This window comes from Calidris pugnax, unplaced genomic scaffold (assembly GCF_001431845.1).
Source record: "Calidris pugnax isolate Ruff unplaced genomic scaffold, ASM143184v1 scaffold28, whole genome shotgun sequence".
NCBI lineage: Eukaryota > Metazoa > Chordata > Aves > Charadriiformes > Scolopacidae > Calidris > Calidris pugnax.
In genome coordinates this window covers 10367076-10373463 of record NW_015090842.1, presented here as the reverse complement: position 1 = coordinate 10373463, position 6388 = coordinate 10367076, and positions in this window count along the sequence as shown.

Sequence of the window (6388 nt, the reverse complement as noted above, 5' to 3'; positions counted from 1 at the left end):
GCATTGAGATGACCACATACCTTACTTCACCTGCACTTTGGCCACTCATCACCTTCTGCTAGGGTTTACCAGCACATCTAAACTTCAAAGAGAGTTCAGGCCATTGCCTTCTTGTATAAAAGAAAGCATTACTTCTCTTTCATTTTCTCCAACACAAAAGAAGTACATTTCCACATACAACTAAGTCATCTGTGTACCGCTGCCAAAAATCAGACCAAAGCTGTGCCTGACAACCATTTTTAGTCAAGACACCCTAACAAAAGGTAACTACTCTGTCAAAACTTGCAAATAAAGATCAGATGTTTTATAAAAATTGAAAAATCTTAACCCACAAGCTGGGAAACATACAAAAATTTACTTCTTTACTACACTAAACAGCATTATCCAACGCATTCCCCTTAGGAGCACCCCCTAGCTATAATGGATGTCAAATATGAAAGTCCCAAACTAACTGAAACACAAGTACTCCTGGCTTCTAATTTTTTAATATTCTAAAGATTCTCAGATCTCTATTACAGCAAGTGTCAAAACTGCATAAAGAACTTTCCAGAGCAACACAAAGTATAAGGGATGCAGAGTGGCTTAACCTCGCATCAAAGAACAATGCATTGAGCCAAAAAAAGAAAGACTAAGGTGGGCAGAAAGCAAATATTGGGAAAGAGTGTCTTCCTCTAAAGCATGTCCGCAGTCAGAAGCATCCACACAATAACTTAATACGGTCTTCCAACCTCTGGGTCCCCGAGAACCCTCCAACATTAAAGGATGTCCTAAAACATACCCATTTGACTTTGCAAGTGGAACAAATCTGTACCCAACACATCTGATCGCAGGGAACCACACATTTCCAGCCCGCAGGTGCAGCAGCCCCAGCTGACAAAGCACCAGAGCCCATTTCCTTGTGAAATGGATCACTGCGACACTTGCAGCTCATGCTGAGATCTCACAAAATCAAGTCCAATTCAAGCTCCTTATTGCAATATTCAAATCCTTCCATGGGACCGAAATATTTTCTCTCCAATTACAACTCCTTTGAATATCTAAATTTAAATGGGACAAGAGAATTGGGCAATGTATGGAGATTCTCTAAGAGAAAAACAAAAAAATCTACAACTTCCATAACTAAGTATCCAAATCAGTAAAACTGACAATGGGGGGAAAAAAAAAAAAATCTAACTAGTCTTAGAACTAAATAAAAAGTTTACTTAACTCCTCTTAATTTCCACTACTCCTTAATCCACTAAAATACAAACAGGCAGCAATGGAGAACCTAGAGCAGAAACAATCTCACGCTCTTCCATCCACACCTGCAGAAGGGGAGGTGCCCAGCGTCCTGCCCAGCTTCCCAAACTCCAGAAATGATGCCCTCACTTATCCCCAAGAAACCAGCCCAGGCAGGAAGCTTGGCTTTCCTGGTCTCGGCACAAGAGTACAGGCACAGCAAATGCAACAGACGGCACAACATGAGTAGCATTTCTTTCTGTAGCAGAGCCAGTTTACTAGTTCTACCTCATGTTATCTCCTCCACCATTTAATCCCAGTCCTCGATACCTCCCCTCTCTTGTCTTGACACCACTACTTGTGCAGCTGCACAGCAAACTAGACCGGGGAGCAGAAAAAAGTTGGAAAATCCTATCAAAAGTACAGTATTATAGATTGATTTCCCAATCCCATTCATCTTGCAGCCACAAAAAACAATTGTGCTGGCACAATTCAGAGGACAGTACATGGGCGAGAACAGACAGCAGGAAGAAGGGTCTGTTTAAACATATCCGTCACTGGAATATTCAAATTACAGCATGAAAAGCAGGGAATTCAAAATCCTCCTCCCTACCCCCAGCACCACACAATCACCTTGCAGCAACATATTCCATAGTTTTGTTTTTCAGGCCAATAAACAAGCAAGATTCAAAATAGAAACAGACATTTCCAAGGCTGACACAGAATTTTAGGAACTTTGGTATAATCCATTTCAGTTGACTCAAGTCAGAATATCTTGGGGGCAGCTGGAAGAGCTGCAACAGGCGGATGGATGCAGTCCGTCCCTCATATAGCACTCAACACTGCTTGTCCAGCACAGCACCTTCTATGAGCTACAAAAAGAAGCAAGGTAATATTACAAAAAAGAAGCTAAGTATTATTTCTACTCCTAAGAACTGCTAGTACTAGTTCTAAAGTTCAAAACTAAAAGCAGGTTCTTACTATTTTCACAAAGTATCTGTTCTATTCCTTTTCAGTAATTCAGTCACTGTCTTACTAGAGTTATCCCTTTCTTGGATTATGGAAAGAAAAAAGTTCTAGTAGGGAAAAAAAAGTTACCAAAAACCACATGTTGTATCAACAATTCTCAGTGAACACAAGTAGATTACTGTCACTTAACATTTAAGCATAGAGGAAAACTGAGGTTTGACTATATGACATTTTTAGGGCAAAAGAGCTATTTAGGAGACTACTAACATTTTTCTGGTTGCTTCAAAGTTGCAGAAAGTCTCACAGTTTTACAGTTACTCAGCTGTGTAAAGCAAAATGTGATAAAAAGTTCTGACCATACCTGCTGAGTGCAAAAATGCAACTTTGTTACTACACACATTGTTACTTTTTGATTGTTTAAATGAATGTATCAGCTAAATTAATGACACATTGTATCAGTTCAGATTCAGTACCTGGCATCTGATTAACTACTTCAATCACAGTTTTTCACTTTTGCCTGTTTACAATGAATAGCTATACTTTGCTATATTTGAATGCTGCATATGATATTCAGCCACAGAACAACTAGCCTCAAGGTTTTAGGTTTTATGCTCCGGTGATTTTTCTACTACATTACTAATTTGTATGCACATTTGGGTCGTTTTATTTCAAAAAGGATAGCATGTTATGTAAAGATGGGAATTAAACCTATTACATTCTAAACAGTTTCAGCATTCAAAAATGCATGCAATTTCGTATATCTCTATTATCTTCTTTTTAGGAGATACCATCCTTCTACAATGGTTACAAAGCATATATCTTTTAAAATATTGATTATACATAAGACAGGTTTTCATCCTTAGCACTAGTTAGTTCCTCAGGAGCTGCAGGGATGAGCTTCAGCCACGGGCCTTGGAATCAACACTTTGCACTTAGTTTAACACTTATAGCTGTTAAAAATAAAAAATTATATACTATAATTATAGTTAACTATAGACTATAACTATAGACTATAACTATAGATAACTATATTATAGTTAACTATTAGACTGTTAAACAGCTAACATTCCAGAGGCCTGCAACTTAAGTACAGTTTCACTATCATTTTAATCCAATATAAGCTGGAACTGCTGCTGAAAGAAATAGTCCCACCCTTCCGTACTGCTAGTTTTCACATGTCCCTTCCTTGAGTCAGCACAAGCCATTCACGAAGACCCACAGCAAACATGGCCAGGATACTCACCTGGTTAAAAATCAACGTTTCTCTTCCCCCCCCCACCCCTTTTTTTTCTTTTTTTTTTTCTTGTGAGGCAGGGTGAGAAGGAAGAAGAGAAAAGCTGAGCTAATTTTAACAAGATTGGTTCCCCAATCCAGTTCACTGCATGGCCACATAAGCGGTGGCACGAGCAGAGCAGCAAGGAAAAGAGGGGACAAGACTGCTTTGACTCAGGAAGTGGGAATTCATACTGGCTGGACTTGCTCATGAAACCACACCTAGAAGAGTAAAAACTGGAAGATAAAATATTTAGATACTCAAAGAAAAACACTCTCTTTCCCAAGCTATGCATAAATGAAAAGTAACTCAATGGAATTATCAGATCAAATTCTAAATTAACTGTTCTCCCTTTGTCTGTACTGCCATTTCACCTCAGGACAGTGTGCTTTTAGAAGTTTGACTTAACATTTTTAAGGGAATATGAAAACAAAAATCTTAACCAAAATAGCAGTGCAAGCCAAAACTTTAACACATAGCACAACGACAGACAACATAACTCTGTCTGTGCAGAGAACGGGACAAATTCTAACATAAAAATTGCACTAGAGTCAGTTACATCTTGATTGACCGGGTTTTCAAATATAATTTCACTTTTAGGAACGGGCAAGTACATTTTAATCAGCACAGTAATAGTCTTCCACTTTAATTTCCATAAACTGAAGTCTGTATGTTCAAAAATCTCAGTTACTCCCCAAACCACCCTAATCTTGCAGTTTCTGTCACTTTCACAATCTTTTTATTTCCAAAACACCACAGTGATCATCATTGACAAACTTACAAGACCAGTATCATTAAACCACAACTATCCTGACGCGCAGACAGGAATGCAATTCAGAGGAAAAGTTACTGGCCCCAATTCAATCTGCGAGCTGGATTCCAAACTGCGGGGTGGCTGTATTTCTAAAAGGAGAGCAGTTATGAGAAACTACATGCTCCTAACACACCCTCATCACAAATGCATATTTGTGGCTTTCTCACTGTGTTCAGACCTTTCCCTTTATCTCATCAGTTGTATTCATACTCTGATCCAGAGGATTTCTCCACGGGATAAGTTTATCCATATCTATCTATCTAGGAAAAAAAAAAAAAAAGCACACTGAAGTGTGTTCCGACTACTCAGATAACCACAACAGATAACCTTTTCCTAAGTCCAGCTAAAAACCATATTAATATATCACAGCAAAGACGATCACTAAATTATTCATTCTGTAAAGTATATTCATGTGTTGTGAATTTTAATTTAAATTAAATTGCATTTCAACTTAACTATCTCCTTGATCTTTTATTATGACAGAATATGAAAAGCAAGTCTCGCTTTAACCTCTTTATAACTATTCACTGCTTTATACACCTCTACCACCTTGTTTGAATCAAGCAGCTCACTATGGCCTCTCCTAAGCATCATACGTCCTTCTCTGGAGCTCTTCTAGCTTGGAACCCACATCAATGCCACCATCAGTGTGAGATCCTTTTCCTACCTGAAACAGACACTCAATCATTCCATTAAGTATAAAGAAAACCCTAAAAATTTCGTGACCTCACCAATCTCATTGTGAATTCTCAAGTTCTGCTCAATTAAGGACAAGCCCTTTAAGAAAGTTCGCAACTTACACAGAACTTTTTTATTTTAAATGTTTTACAGATTACTTTAACAGTGCACACTTTTCAAATTTCCAGTACAATAAATGGTAAATTGCATGGGGCTTTATCACCTGTGGTTTTTAATTAGAGCTGGCCTGCTTCAAAATACTCTTTCCATTCTATTGTTCTCACTAGGACTGAAACCAACTAGTATATGTATGTCTTAGATAACACCAGAGCCTTAAATCCCTGTAGTAACATCTTTTAAAAAAATTGCAAACTGTTACACACTGGTGATAACTTTAAGATCTCTAAACAGTTAGACAATGACTTAAAGCAGCTTGAAAGCTTTAAAGATGTGCTTTGATTTGTTAAAATCTTTTTATTCCTTTTAGCTTCAGCCCTAGCAACACACAACTCAGAGTTAATAACCATTACAATCAGCTCCAAAAACTCTAAAAAAGTTCAAACTTTCCTGTAACAATATTAAAATCTGATCACCTTCACTTAGGGGTAATAAATAACTTTCCATTTCTTTTGTCATACACCCCCAAAATTGCTTCCCCTCCTCCTGCTGTACTGTGGGGGGGGATATGTTCAACAAACTATTAGTGGTGACTTCTAAGTCTGTTACAGAAGAGAAAACGAGTTAAGAACTCGCATAGCACATAGCATTTCTGCTGATACGCTCAGCCTTATTACTGTGCACTTGTCAAGACTAAAATTCAGGTATAATGAAAACAGGGTTCCGTTCGTTTACTTTCAACATTCTCAACGTTCTCTCTTGGTCTCCACTTCCCACGTATAAGCGATGCCGTGTGTCGTCCCGTCCCCCCCAGGGGGATGGAGCTCACCCCCGGAGATGCTCTCACCTCCCCGGCACCGTCCCCCGCCGCTTCTCGGGCTCTTTGCCAGTTTCTACCCCAAATCAGATCCTTCACGTCCTCTCCGAAGCTGCTTCTTCCACCGAAGCCCTTTCTTCCCCCCCCCTCCAAGAAAGTTAACGAGTCGTTTTCAGGAAAAATCACCGGCCGCCCGTATTCCCGGTGCCCCGTTACTCCGTGCTCCCGACTCCCTGCCGAGGGAAGCGTTCACCCCCCGGGGGGCTGCGCCGGGGCTCGGCCCGCATCCCTGCGGATGCCAGATAAACAGGGCGGCGAGCGGGCCCGCGGCCGCATTCCCGGTCGGGCACCGGCAGGCGGGGATGGACAGACGGATGGATGGATGGAGCGATGGAGGTTTGCGGCCGGGGCCGCGCAGCCCCCCGCCGCGGTGCCGCTCCCCCGGGGGGCCGCCGCCGGGCCCCGCAGCGCAGGAACCTGTCGGGACACATTCTTGAGGCCG